Source organism: Hipposideros armiger, unplaced genomic scaffold (assembly GCF_001890085.2).
Source record: "Hipposideros armiger isolate ML-2016 unplaced genomic scaffold, ASM189008v1 scaffold_27, whole genome shotgun sequence".
NCBI lineage: Eukaryota > Metazoa > Chordata > Mammalia > Chiroptera > Hipposideridae > Hipposideros > Hipposideros armiger.
This window is the reverse complement of record NW_017731377.1, coordinates 2,008,166-2,016,021: the sequence shown is the minus strand read 5'-3', so window position 1 is coordinate 2,016,021 and position 7,856 is coordinate 2,008,166. Positions and strand designations below refer to the sequence as shown.

The following is a 7,856-nucleotide window of genomic DNA, read 5'->3' as shown; positions in this document are numbered from 1 at the left end:
TAACCTCAGATCAAAAGTGAGTTGAATTGGGGGGCTGGCCGGCAGGTTTGCTCAGTTGGTTAGAACACAGTGCTCACAACAGCAGGGTTGCAGGTTCGATTCCCACATGGACCGCTGAGTTGTGCCCTCCACAACTAAATGGAAACAACTACTCGACTTGGAGCTGATGGGTCCTGGAAAAACACACTGTCCCCTCACCCCCCCACTCCCCCCAAAAAAGTTAGTTGAATCAGATCCAGAGGACCAATTAAGGGACTAGAGCATCCTTGGATTTTGGTATCTGGGGATCTTGGAACAAATATCCCTTGGATACTGAGAGATGATTGTAATTATCTTCAAATAAATTCTAACCTTCTGGAAACGCAGATTCCAGATTGCCGTACTCACTTTTCGATTCCTTATCAGGCGAGTACCTTGCACTGATTTATATATACAATCAAATACTGGTTAGAATAATTATATTTGGTAAAAAAGAAATTATCGATAATGAATAAAAGGAGGAGAGTGTCTTTCATGGCAAAGATTCATTCCTCCCCAAGTATATTTCTGGGAGATTTCTTTTATTTTTTTCCAAGTGTAACTTTATCCAGTATTTCTCAGACAGGTTTTTTGCTCCTTCTCCAGAGAGCATCCTGGTGAAAAAAGTCAGTTGCTTCTCCTTAGGCTTGGAGCCCTGGGCAAAATAGTTTATCTCTAGCTTACTCTACCCTTTCTCCTGTGGTTTCAAAATATCCCTTTAAATTCTGAATCAGATTTGTTGATGAGCTGTGAAAACCTCTGAGTTTCAGGAAGTAGACTGCAGCAACCATAGATCTGACTAATCTAACCCCTCGGGCATGGGTCGCACGAGCAGTCGATGTGTTTGTACCACAGCCTATGAATATTTTATGGCTGTGCTTTTGTGCTCACTAATGGAGCCTGAACTGTACAATCTGCCTTGAATAATACCAAAAGAGCACCCTCTCCCGACCTCTGTCCCTAAATGATTTATGGAGATGAAGTAGGCCTATCAGAGATTCATTATTGATGTTGTTCTTTAGAGACACTTTTCAACAAAAGAGTAAGTGAATTTATATTCCTACAGATAGTGGACACTTTGGGGGAGTTTAGCGTGAAATCTGTGTGTTTTGGGAGGGATTTTTAGTTCTGGATCTTCAGAGATTGGAAGGGGTTTAAATTTCCTCAGTAAAGAGGGTAAAGTGATGCTTTAAAGATCTCCTACTATCCCACTACTGCTCAGGCTTGTTTTATTCCTGGAATTCGTTGTTGTTCTAGATTATCAGCCCTTCTCTTGTCTCCTTGCTCTTCCATCTCTGTGCCTTTTGAATTGGAACAATTCAGTCACCTGGTATAGATCCTGTCGGCTGGCTGTGTGCTGTCACTCTGAGCGATACCAAAGGCGAGAAGACATCACCGTGCTGCCGAGTCCTCAGCCTGATTGGAGAAGACAAGACCCACATACGTTATTTAAGCCAGCTTGTAACCTGATGCTAATACGGTACGATGTTAGAAAAGTTTCCAGAAGGGAAACAGTAATGTGTGTAGGATTATTGAAGGATGACTTTCTGGAGAAAATGGGGCCTGAATGGTTAGATTTTAATTGGCAGAGGGAAGGCATCTTATGAGAGGTAGCAACTTAAGTGAAATAAGTCAGTCAGAGAAAAACAGATACCATATGATCTTACTTATATGTGGAATCTAAAAAACTGAATAAATGAGAAATGTAAACAGAAATAGTCTCAGAGACACAGAGGAAAAACTGAGGGTTGCTAGTTGGGAGGGGGTGGGGATGAAGGAGAAGGGGAAGGGATGAGACAACACAAATTGGTAACTACAATATGGCCTCAGGGATAGAAAAGACAGTCTGGGGAATATAATCAATAATGTTGTAAATATTTTTTAGGGGGCCAGATGGACTCATGTCTTGTTAGGGAGACCACTTCATAGACAGTGTAGAGGCCTGACCACTGCACTGTAGTTCTGAAGCAGATGTTGAATAATATTGTATGTCAACTATAATTATATATACATATAATCACGGGATGTGGAGTAGAGCATGGGAATGGAGTCAATGGAATTGTAATAGATAAATATGATATCAGGGGTAGGAGGGCAGTGGACAGCGGAAGGGGGTTGTTACTTTGTGAGGGGTGAAAAGGATAACTATGGCATTGTTCTGTACACCTGAAACTAATAATTAAAAAAAAAAAAAGAAAGGTAGCAACTTGAGTGAGAGGAGCCAAAGCAGAAGTGTGGGGTGAGACACACAGCAGCAAACAGGAGAGAGCAGAAAAGGGGTGAGGCAGAGGGAGGGCATGCCACCTTCCATAATAAAGTAAAACCCAGGGCTGCTGGGTTAGTGTGAAGAGAAGACTTTCCTGGAAGTGAACCCAAGAACATCAAATCTATAATTGTGATTTGACTCTTGTTGTGGTCTTTCCCCAGGCCCCACCACCTTCACCACATTGGCCTCAGAAGTCGACTTCTTCCCTTTTAGATCTCTGCCCAAAAGCCCCTTCCGTTGCTTCCCTTAGCACAGGTCAAATCAACTTAAATTTAAGAAAATTTCACTACACTAAAAATTTCACTACAAAGAGAGAACAAAAAGGAAACTGATTCATAAATAATCATGTTTACAAGGTATACCTTGCTCTCTGGGGCTCATCAATCATACCTCATTCCAAATGGGATCCCAGGAAAAGAGGGCCTTGCCTGGGTCCACCCTACTAGCACGTTTCAGGGGGCATCTTTAACCTCCATCACCCAAGAGGACTCCTCTAAGCATCTAAATTTCTCAAAGCCTAAGCCAAGTCCATTCAGCTTCCTGAGCTCCCAAAGCTGTGGCTCTACTCTTTCAGGAGAAACGTAATTCTATGACACCAGAGTGAGTCCCATACACAGGATGTACGGATACTTTCTGCTCAGAGGTATATTTTGGGGAGCAGTCATGCCGAGGCTTTGAAAGCAAGGACTTTGGAAGGTTTAGAATAGGATGGTGGCAATAGGGATGGAACAAACAGGTACAAGACACATGGATTTTGACTTCAAGGAACCCACATGAGTGTTTTGCAATCTATGCTCCTGCATCTATGATGCAGACTAGTATTTCACTCCTTGTCTTCTTTTTATCGAGCCTACTTTCCCTATCTCTGGCTGCCTACTCCATCTATTGGCTCCTCTTCGCTCCCAAGCTCTGGAATTGGGTGGCGTATCCTTAGCTTTGCCTTTTGTGTGCTCTCCCAAGCCAGGCATACTGAACCTCCTCATTTCTAGGGCATTGTTTTTAGAGGGGATTCCCACACAGTCGTGAGAAACAAACAGGCAGCCAAACAACTTGAAGAAGTTGCAAAATTTCCAGAAATCTAACCTAACTTCTTAGTCCTTAAGGACCGTCACCACATCTTTTTTAGCTTTGTATCCCAAGCACCTAACACCATAGTGCCAGGCACATGGTAGGGAAGTGTGTTGACTAAGAATAAAATTAATTAAAACGGAGCACAGAGTGATGTCATAGAAAGCAAGGGAATCAAAAGCTGCCAGAAGGCGATGGTCAACACACCAAATATCATGAAGAAATCAAGTAAAAAGAGGACTGAAAGACACACTACTGGATTTGCAATTAGAAGGTCAATGGTATACTTTGCTAGGACGGTTTTACTGGAAGGGTGAAGGTAGATGAACGTGGGATTGAATTCATAGTTGGTTGAGTAATGAATGATAGGTGAGGAAGGGAAGGCAGTGAGTGTGATTATTATTTGCAGTTCGGCCATGGTAGATGCAGAGAGACTGGTAACTAAAAGTGAGGGAAAGTTGTCCTTGTTTCTTTTCTTTAAGTTTAACTTCTGCTCTTGTTGTTCCACGGGAGACTCTCAGCTGAGGGACAGGGGCTAACGGAGAAGGAAAAGTTGTATGGGTTAGATAGGGAGTGACTAACAGAACGATATTGCCACAGAGGTGGCTGGGTGAAAGAGCATGGACCAGAGGCCTTAGCCTTGAGCTGAAGACGCACAGCTACCTCTCTAACTGGAGGGGAGAAGTTGATGATATACATGGTCATAGATAAAATTGTGGCACAGGAAGTTTAGGGGATTTTCACCTGAGAGCACTGATGTTTGCAGTGATGTAGGAGCAGCGTGATTTTGGAGTGGCCCCGTTGTATTGGAGCTTGAAGAGAGTGGTGAAGATGGTAAAGGCTGCGGGAGCAGGAATAGGGGTTTCAAGGGTTACTGAGGGCCACACTGAGATCAGAGATCACAAATTTGTAAGGGTACCAGCGCGCCTGGATATATGGCTTCCTCCATCTGGGTTCCTGGCCAACATGGGCATACGAAAGAAGGGAAATCATCTAAGTTTCGTGATTCACAGGGCATGAGTGGTGTTGAAAACACAGTCAAGAGGGAGGTTTAGGCTGAAGATGTAAGGAAATGAACTCCTGAGGGAGCTTGGGTGTGAGAAAAGGGGTAAGTTGAGGAACTGGAGGCTTAAGAATAGTGTGTTGGTACTTGGGCTTAAGAGAGTGAGTCAGGTTGGATGAGGTTGAGGTTATGGATGAGAGTCACAGACTTTCATAGGTGAAGCAGTCTTAGATGCACATGAGGCCCTACCAGTGGGTGCTTAATGTGGATTATCAATAAAAGCAGCGGGACCCCAGCAAAACACCAGGTACTGTAGTGAAGAGGCAGGTTTGGGGATAGTAATGGTCTGACAGTCCAGGCAAAGCACACAGGGGGACCCAGGATTTGCACTGAGGAACCCCTTACTCAGGCCAGTGTGCAAAGATAACTTGCCTCATTAAGATTCAGTTGTCCATCTGTCAAAGGCTGTAACAATAGTACCAACCTCATGGGATTGTCGTGAAAATTAAATGAAATCATATATATGGGGGGGGGCTGGGCACAATGCCTGGCACTTACATAATAAACATTTGATCAATAATAGCTATAGACGACTGCTATTACTGTGACCTAGGCTTCCACTAAGAATTCACAATATAGGAAAGATAACGCTAACGCTAACATGAAAAATAACGTCAGACAACCGACACATAGAGGCATGGCCTTCTTTGTGGAAACAGCATAGATTTCTTTTTTTTTTAATCTAACACATTTGTGCTTGTATTCCAACTCTGTGGCTTACTCACTGCATGACTTGAGGCAAGTCGTTTAATTGATCTCTCTGAGGCGAATCATAGTGCTTGTTAATATCTTCATTTCCGAAAACATACAAAGTGCCTGCCTACTAAGTACCAGGAAAGTACTAGGTGTCGGAGATAAAGGGGCTTGAAAAAGATGTTCTCCTTGTGTTCACAGCATAGATGGGGAGATAGGAAGAGACAATTAAAATTAGGAAAACTAGGAGGTCCGCCAAAGCTTATTCTCAGACAAGCAGGTAAATACTGATTTATGCTGGAGAGGTCTTCGGCCCTGATGAAGTGATTAGCGCATCCCTCCTTTTTTAAAAAAATAGGACCTAGTACACAGTTCCCACTTTTTAAAAATAATGAGGTTTTAGAAACTATTTTGGAAGGTAGAATAATGGGGTCAAATTCCTATGGGCGGAGCAATCTGCATGTAGATACCGCCTATCATGAAAGATTGTAGAGTGGGAGATCACAGTAGCAACACAGTGGCACTTTGGGAAGTGGTTCAGGTCCTCAGTCTCCCCATCTGTAATATAGGGATAATAATAGTCACCACTTCATAGAGTTAGTGTGAGGATTAAGTAAATTCATGTAAAATGTTTAAGACAGTGTCTAGCACATAGTGATTGTTCAATATATGTTCGCTATCATGATTCTGTAAATCGTGATCTTATGAAAATAGGGCAAAATGTCTCCCTCAGCCTGTGCAGGGACCATCAGAAACTGATGAATGAGTGGATCAAAGCAACAAAAAATAAATTAGAAATCAGTTTTAGAATAAGTAGATTTGCAAATGTCAGAACAAAAAAAAAAGAGAAAGAGAAACTTCTTGTCAACACAGCTAAATTTCAGTGTTAAACAGATCTACTGCCATGTCTTGAATGTAATGTGTTGTCAGAAAAATCATGAATCATTTTTGCAACTAAAAACATAGAAAAAATACGTCATGACTTTTCTGACAACCCAATAGTATCTACACCATAAATATTGGTTGATATCTTAAGTACTTGCTTTACAAAACAAAGGTCCAAGGGAGAGACTTATTTATGAGTTGTTTTTCTCTTCTTTCTTTAATAGTTGAAAAGAAAGAAACCAAGACTTTCGCTTTCTCCTGTTGGAGCCTGAGCCAACAGCCAGCCTGGTGACTAGGCAACTCTCCAGTTACCTGGTGTGAAAGTCCCCAAGCTCCTGGGCTGCAGGTTGTAACTCGCATCTCAGTCCTTTCTCTCAGGATTCTCTCAGAATCTTATTCCCTCCCCTTTACTGCAGAAGTCAAAAGAGAGATTTGTGTGAATAGAAGTCAAAAGGGAGAATAGCCACATGGGTTTTTCTCTACAGTCCCTTGGGAAGCTACTATCATTTTCTTCCAATCAAATGTTTGTAGGACTATTTAACTGGTTTTGGAACTTTAGAGAAAATCCTCACCTCTTCCTTGTTAATCTCCCCTCCTTCAACTCCTTAGGGGCTTTCACCTCTGAAATTCGAGCTTAAATTTAAATACAATGTTCCCATAGAAACTGTGTAGCTTCTGTTTTTTCTGCCTGCTTTGCTTCTGTTTAAAAGCTATTATCATCAGAACATGGCTTTTTAAAAAAAGAGATATAAAATGAAGAATGGATGCCCAGGGACCTTGACACATTGCAAACCCTCATTTGTTTATAACCTGTATGTGGTGAGATGGTTATTAGGAAATTTGTTTAAGATCAGAGTACTCAACTGTGGTGATCAGTCCAGAAGCCATGACAAAAGTTTTTTTCAGCGCTTTTTCAAAGCAAAAGGACAGTAGAAATCAAGCAAACAATTTCAATATAAAAATATATTCTTTGTGACCTTCTTAAAAAAAAAAGAGTGATGGTGAGATGGTGATAGTAGATAGCAATTGTTGTGTGCATTAGTTTTTAAAGAATTTACTCAGTAAAATTAAAAGACTTTTTCTAAGTTGGTTCTCTTTTTTTATTTGTTTGCTTTACTGGGCTGTGAAAATCATAAGACTTAACCTACTGCTTCTCTAGCTGAGAAGGTCATCGTGAGGCCTCAGAGGAAGTGCCTCTAAGAAAGAAATCCCCTTCTTTTAAAGGGCCTCCTGGGCATTTTTTTTATTTATTTAACATTTAAAAATTTTTTTTAATCTTTTTTTATTGAGTTATAATTGACATGTAACATACTAGTTTCAGGTGTATAACAGTGATTCTACATATAACCTTAAAATTGTGGTAAAATATATATTACACAAATTTACCTTTGTAACCAATTTTAGGTGTACAGTTCAGTGGCATTAAGTACATTCACATTGTTGTTTTCATCTTGCCAAACTGGAAATCTGTACACTTTTAAACACTGATTCTCAATTCTCCCACACCCTGGCCCCTGGCAACCACCATTCTATTGTACTTTCTGTCTCTATGAATTTCACTACTCTAAGTACTGATATAAGTGGAATCATACATTGTTTGTTTTTATGTGTCTAGCTTTTTCATTTAGCATAATGTCTTCAAGGTTCATGTTGTGGTATGTGTCAGAGTTACATCTCTCTTTTTTTTGTTTTTTTGTTTAAAGATTTTATTGGGGATTGGGGAAGGTAATGGTGTTGGGGAATTGGGGAAGAGGAACATTGTGTTTTCAGGACCCATCAGCTCCAAGTCAAGTTGTTGTCCTTCAATCTTAGCTGTGGAGGGCGCAAGCTCAGCTCCAAGTCCAGTCACCACTTTCAATCTAG

The 7,856-nt window shown here is 41.1% G+C and overlaps 1 long non-coding RNA gene across 1 annotated transcript; it reads left to right on the top strand.

The window, feature by feature from the left end:
* The first annotated feature begins 820 nt into the window (after positions 1-820).
* LOC109379523 (uncharacterized) lies at positions 821-7,021 on the top strand. The gene is made up of 3 exons (XR_002123217.1): positions 821-1,060; positions 1,342-1,498; positions 6,218-7,021. It is a non-coding gene; the product is annotated as an uncharacterized LOC109379523 (long non-coding RNA).
* The last annotated feature ends 835 nt before the right edge of the window (positions 7,022-7,856 follow it).